General features: G+C 48.7%; 1 long non-coding RNA gene across 1 annotated transcript; it reads left to right on the top strand.

Moving 5' to 3' along the window:
- The first annotated feature begins 291 nt into the window (after positions 1 to 291).
- Positions 292 to 1,613, top strand: LOC127344163 (uncharacterized). The gene is made up of 2 exons (XR_011755977.1): positions 292 to 336; positions 1,282 to 1,613. It is a non-coding gene; the product is annotated as an uncharacterized lncRNA (long non-coding RNA).
- The last annotated feature ends 5,215 nt before the right edge of the window (positions 1,614 to 6,828 follow it).

Genomic DNA, 6,828 nt, shown 5'->3' with positions numbered 1-6,828 from the left:
CTAGTTTAAGCATATTTTTTTTCTAGTATAGAAATCACGTTTAGAGAGAAATAAATGCCCAGTTAGACAGTTGAACCTGGAAATTAACTAAGTAGTAGTACTACTACTCCGTACGTACATGTAATTGGACGTTGAGAGAGTCCAGCTCAGCATTGTTGCCTCTGTTTGCTTAAGCTGTAATTAGTACCATTAAATACTAGTATTACTCCTACAAAAGAATTAATTGGGGGCCCTAATTATTTGGAGGCCCTGTGCTATCGCACCTTCTGCACACCCTTCCGGTACGGGCCTGGGTTGGAGCCTCCTCTCCAGCCTAGTTAGTCGTCTCCAGTGAAGGTAAATCCTCCATTTTTTTCTCTGTTTCCTATTTCTTGCAATATGAGAATGGACAGGATGCATGTTTGTGCCGATAAGGGGATTAGTGGAGTTGCTTGTATGTAATGTGAAGCATATGTCTGAAGCATGATTCCTGTATGCAAATTTGTGAGCCTGATGTAGCTGCCTACAATATTTTTATTATTTCTGTAAGTATGGACGTCTAGATCAGGCTATTGATGTATTGGAGAAGATGGTTAGCAAACAGTGTTTTCCTGATATAATAACGTGCAAAACATTCGTTAATGTAATCCAAGTGATTATTGGGAATGGTTAATCAGTGTGGAATACTTAGCTCGTGCAGTTACAGTACTGAACTATAACATGTCACTCGTTTTAAATGTGACCACAACGTGACAATCCTGGTCTATTGAGCAGATACTTAGAAGTGACAGCAAGAACACAATTTCTTAGAACGTTTGCCAATGAAATTCATGGCCAAAATGAAGACTAGTATGTGCAGTCCTTGAGAATTCCTTGCAATTTCTGAGAACGTCCTGCACTTTTCCGTCTCTATTGTTTGACCATGTGGCTGCTAACCAATTCTTCTGCTAGTGTTCTATATAGTTGACTCTTGTCTTCCGTGTATGTTGATGAGTGGGGCAAAGATTGTGAAATTGTGAATGCTAAACCCATGATGGAAGACAAAATAAGCCAGGATTTTGTTATATACTTCAAGTGTATGTGTGAGATTTTAGACTGAATGGCGACTTTAATACCACTGACATGAGTAGAGTATGTACTTTCAGACTATCACCTTACCATGATAGAATATATTATTCTCTGTTTTCTAGACTTGCTCATTTCAGTGTTGGTTTTACACCTGCTTGCATCGATCTGTACAGTTATTTTTTTCAAATACTTTTAAATATGCCTGCTAACTAGATTTTCCTTCTTCATTGTAAGCATTGTACCTTGTTCCCGATGATAATGCAAGTGCAACCATGTTCTCAAATAGGAGCATTTGCTAGCTTCACATAGGTGATGGAGGCAAGGCTTTGCTAGACGCAGACGAATGCCAAAATAAGTTGTACTCTTTGGGAAGCTCATGTCTGTACAACATACAGGATTCCGGATTGCCATTATTGTATATCGGTCTTTCATAGTTGTTTTGCAAAGTGCTTGAATTTTAGGGAACTCAAGAGTACATATTTAGTCCTCACTAGATGGATTTAGAGCTTGCAAAGGCAGAAGCAGACAAAGTTGAAGATGATGAAGAGCTTAGAAACAAGTTGTGACTTATGGTTGCAAAGCTGGGGAACCCTTTTAGTCTTAATAATCTAGTGGGTTAATTAGATATATGCCACTGCAATTCATGCCTATTGGAAAAATGCCACTCAAATTCTCAAACTTTGAAATATGCCACTCCAATTCTTCTATACCTTGATAAATGCCATTCTACACATTTGAGCTTCTTTTTGGTAGAAAAACGGCCACTGTATTTTCTCCCGGACGAAACTACCCCTGAGCCCACATCTTTATCCTTCTACATCCAAGGGCATTCTTTCTCTGGTTTGACCACATCGTCGAAGAACTTGGGGCGCCGCCGCCGCCGCAGCCTTTCCCGTCGGCGCCCCCACCTCCAACCATCTCCGCGCCTCCCTGCAGCCCTCCGCCGTCGACGCACCTTTCCTCATATGTACATCGTCTGCTCCGTCCCAAACTGGAGCATCGTCGATATCTCCCCACAGATGCGCTGCCGCCTCTCTTCTTTCCCCTGTTCCTCGCCGCAACTCTGGGCTCTCACAGCCTTACTTCCCGCAGAGGTGCCGTTCGCGTGGCCTGGAGAGCAGCTCCTCATCATGCTCTTGTTTGAGCGACAACAAAGGCAGAAACTTGTTCAGAGGAGGGAAGTGGAGTGAGAGTGGAGAGGATGAGCTGGGCTGATGTGTTGGTTCAGTCACATGTGGGATCAAGGGCAAATTTGTCCGGGAGAAAATACGGTACACACTTTCTGAATAAAAACGAGGCCAAATCACTAGAGTGGCATTTATCGACGCATAGAAGAATTGAAGTGGCATATTTCGAAGTTTGAGAATTGGAGTGGCATTTTTCGAATAGGCATGAATTGCAGTGGCATATATCTAATTAACCCCTTAATCTATGGTGAAGCAGATTTTTCATTCATGTTGCTAAGATACCATGCTAAGAGCATCTCCACTCGTCTCCCCGACGAGGCCCCCGAGCGACGTTTTTCCCATCCGGACGGCGAAATTCGGCCCAGTCGCGCCCCCGGTTCCTCGTTTTGGTCCGGATTTGGCCCTTCATCCATCCGGCGAGCCCACGCCATCCCCGGTCCCACGGGGCGCGCTCGGGGACTCCGGACGAAAGAATTTGGCGCGAAACGTCGTGTGGACCCTCGTAGTCGGCGACAGGAAAGCCAAATCCTGTCGATTTTTCCTCCAATTTGCTTGCATATCCCCAAACTCTCCCGCCGAATTTGTCCATTCTCCTCCTCGTCTTCCAGTTCCAGTTCCCGGCCTCGTCTTCTCGTCCACCACCGTTCTCCTCCTCGTCTTCTCATCCACCACAATGCCGCCGAAGGCGACGGCGAGGAAGCCGTGGGCGAAGAAGGAGCGGCCGCCGGGTATGTCGAACGCAGAGTGGGCGGCGGACGAGATCCGGCGCGAGATCGAAGCAACCGGCAGGGCAGAGAGGGTGAAAAAAGCCGCCGCCAAGAGGGCGGCGGCGGCGGCCCAGGACAAACAAGCGAGGAAGATCAGCATGGCCATGAGCATGGGCCATGTTCACGGCGGCGGCGGCGGCGCCATGTTCCCCGGCCAATGGCCGACGCAAGGTACAAGAAGTTCCTCGTCGTCTTTCTCCCCTTCGATGTACTCGCCGTCGCCGCCTGCCATGTTCCAAGAGGGCGCCTACGTCCAACCGTCCAGGTTCACGCCGTCGCCGCCCGAGCTCGACGTCGGCAGCGGCGGCCAGTTCGAGGGCACCTCGCCGGCCCTGCGACGAGGGCCGCTCCCGTTCGGTGCGATGGCGGCGCCGAACGACGAGGAGATCCACGAGATGATCACCTCCGGCTCCATGGCCGCCGCTGCGAGCCCGGGGTTCTTCACGCAAGAGGAGGCGAGGGCGACGGCAGCTGTCGCGGCGCGCAACGACTATGTGGAGGATGTGGCCGACGGAAGCCAAGCCGTCGAAGAAGAAGAAGACGAAGAAGAAGAACAGCCAACTCAAGCCGACGCGAACCTGTCGAAGGGAGAGAAGAAGAGGAAGAAGGACTCGCCGCATGCCGAACCGTGTATCTAATGGACGCCGAAGGAAGAGGAGTGCCTCGCCGAAGCTTGGATGACCGTGTCCATGAACGGCATAACCGGGGCCAATCAGTCGTTTGACACATATTGGCTTCGAGTGAAGCAGGCGTTCGACGAACGCAAACTCGTCGATCCCTACTTCAGCAAGACGAACATGAACCGGGGAGACAAGGCAATGGCCACCCATTGGGGGATCATACAGACGGCGTGCAACAAATGGCACGACATATAGGAGGAGATCAAAGAACGGCCGATGAGCGGCCATGACTTGGAGCAACAGGTATGCTCCGTCGACCCTGCATCACCGAGGTTAGCTGTGCACCGTGTAGTGATCGCCGTACTCTTTTTCCCCAGCTGCGCCGTGCTTTGGACATGTACATGGACGACACCGGCATGCAGTTCAAGTTCCTGAACGTCTACGCCCGCATCGAGAAGTGCGAGAAGTGGGCGGAAACCCGCAAGACCCTGTCGAAGAGCAAGACCGAGCAGTACAACCCCGACGCTCCGGTGGCTGGCTCGGCGGATGGGCGCCCGGAACTCGGCCAGAAGAAGCTCAAAGAGCTCAAAAAGACGGGCAATCCCGCCGACAGGATGCAGGCGTCGATCGACAAGTGCTGGGCCGACTTGAGGACGCACGCCGACGGGAGGAACGACAAGTTCGACGGCAGGTGGCGGGAGATGCTCGCCAACCAAGGCGTCCGGATCGCTCTGCTGAAGACGACGGCGGCGGCGAAGAAGAGGAACACTGACTTGGCGTTTCTGATGGGCGGGAACACGGATCTGATGGACGAGGAGACGAGGAATTGGTACCAGGGCCACCACAGCGACATCCTCCGAGCCACTCCGGCCAGTTCTTCGTCCTCTCCGCCGGCTCCTACCTCGTCTTCCTCACCGTCTACCTCGTTGACTGCCGCTCCTTCGACGTCGACTGCCGCTGCTTCGTCGTCGACTGCCGCAACCGCTTCGACCACGGCGTGTGAGGAAACTGGTCCGTCGGACACCGCCGTGCCGGCCGGGACTGCCGATGAGCCTGTTTCCGTGTAATTTCCCTCCTATCGCCAATCTGTGGCTTATCCTTTTGCTGGTCCTTTTGTCGATCAACTGGCCGCACTTGTAGCGCGGGACGACGGTTTGTTTGAATTTAAACTATGTCCACCGAACTTCGGGTGGACGACTGGAAATACGGTACTCCCCATGACTTTATTTCGTCCAATCCGGCGGTTGTTTCGTCCGGATTTCGTCGTGGGCAGGCCAAACGAGTGGAGATGCTCTAAGCATATTCTGTTTTAGATGGACCTATTTAGCACAAGCAAGCTACACTATGCGTTAAGTTTGTCTATGTGATATCTTATAGCTAAGTTTCATTGAATTGTGTAAACATATGTCCGTTGTGTCCTTTACAGAAGAGAAGTGCTTCCATGAACAATGAAACTTGTCCGTTATATCGAAATTTCGTTGAGTTCTGCAACCTGTGTTCAAAGGAATGTTTTGGAGACCTTATCTATATCCAAAAGATCACCATCATGTTCACTAGTTGTTGTTGGCCCTATATGAAGTACTCACAGTGACTCAATATTGTTCTGTAATGCACGAATCTGAATGTTTTGCGTTGTCGCATTCCAGACAGTGGTACATATATCAATAAAGAATTGTGAAAGCTTCCAATACTTGTTTCGTTCCAGGTATATAGCCACATTTCAGTGGAAAAAATGTGCTCTCTTCTCAACAAAGTATACAATACCACCAAATTTATGAGTGCACAGCTTAAAAATCAATTGATCAACAACACACACCCAGAATGCTTCAAAGCTTCCAATGATAGCTTTTATTTTCATGGGCAGGGGACCTAGAATGCTTCAAAGCTTTCAAGGAGAGCTTTTATTTTCATGGCCAGGGGATCCCTCCTTGTTTAACTTAGCCGCAGCCCCGACACTGTCCGTTTTCAGGGAGGGCATTTGCAACTGCACTTCCTTTGCGAGTAGGAGCGCTCTCCTGCATGCCATGAGCTCTGCATCTTCAACATCGAAGGTGTGAGGGAAAAAAATGGGTCGCTCCAGCAATGAAGTTTAATCCCATATGAAAAAGCTGAATAAATATGTCAAACACAAAAAAGAAAGTTCAATCTCATATATAGCATGCCAAAATTTCCACTAGGAGTAGTTCTCAACTTCTCATTTGCTTCGACAGTTAATGTGTATTTGTCTCTTTGACATATTCACATTCCAATGTTGACTGTGACCTCATGCTCATATACCTACTGAGTTCAGTTCTTTCACTCTTTGCATTGGACTTAGGATGCTATCAACATTTAGCTGAGCTATAACTTTGAACAATATTCAGCAATTATGTGCAGATCGAGGTGCAACAAACAGACCTGATTAACTATTATCCTAGCCTGAACAAATACTCCCTACAGCAAACAATCCTAAGCAAGTGCTCAATGTCTAAATCCAGGGATAAACAACATCTCTTGTTTCTCCTAAAACGTATCATAAGAAGGCAAACACATGCAATTCCAAAATGAAGTTACAATATGATTTCCCCTTTATATTAAGTATACTTTCATGTTGTTGCCTGCCAAAACCCACCGGCGAGCAGCGACGGGCAACACAGAGAGCCGGGAGGCTCCCAGGACTGCTGGTGGGTCCTGGTCCCTCGGGCGATGGCCCACAATGCTCCGGCACACGTCCAAGCTGGTGCAAGGGCGTGCCACCTGACCTATACCTGGTCAGGAAGGTGATGGATTGCTTCGACTAGTTTCCTGCATGGCATACACGTAAACATTAAATACGAGCCTCGATCGGCTCTCAGGTTATCCTGTGAATCGGTTCAAGGAGCCGATCCACCCATGATTCGTATTGGATCTACGATAACATGGTGGTCCTGCTTGATCAATACTAAGTTAAAACGATCTACGACGATTTAGGGTTTTCACCACATAACCGGAACGTCCTACACGTAGTTGAGCCTGGCAGACACGAAAGATAATAGAAAACCAGCCCTAGACAAGGCCTAAAAACCAACGTAGAGTTGATTCCCGGAATATCCCCTCTAGGATCAGCAAACTATACCTTACGCACTACTGGATCATTCAACCCGTTTGCAAGGCCTAACTATGCAGATATCAAACTAATCCTTGAAGAACAAGGAACAATCATAACGGATCGAATCTACTAAATAAAGA

Source organism: Lolium perenne, chromosome 3 (genome assembly GCF_019359855.2).
Source record: "Lolium perenne isolate Kyuss_39 chromosome 3, Kyuss_2.0, whole genome shotgun sequence".
Lineage (NCBI taxonomy): Eukaryota > Viridiplantae > Streptophyta > Magnoliopsida > Poales > Poaceae > Lolium > Lolium perenne.
The sequence above is the reverse complement of the archived record's forward strand: the minus strand, read 5'-3'. Positions and strand labels throughout refer to the sequence as shown.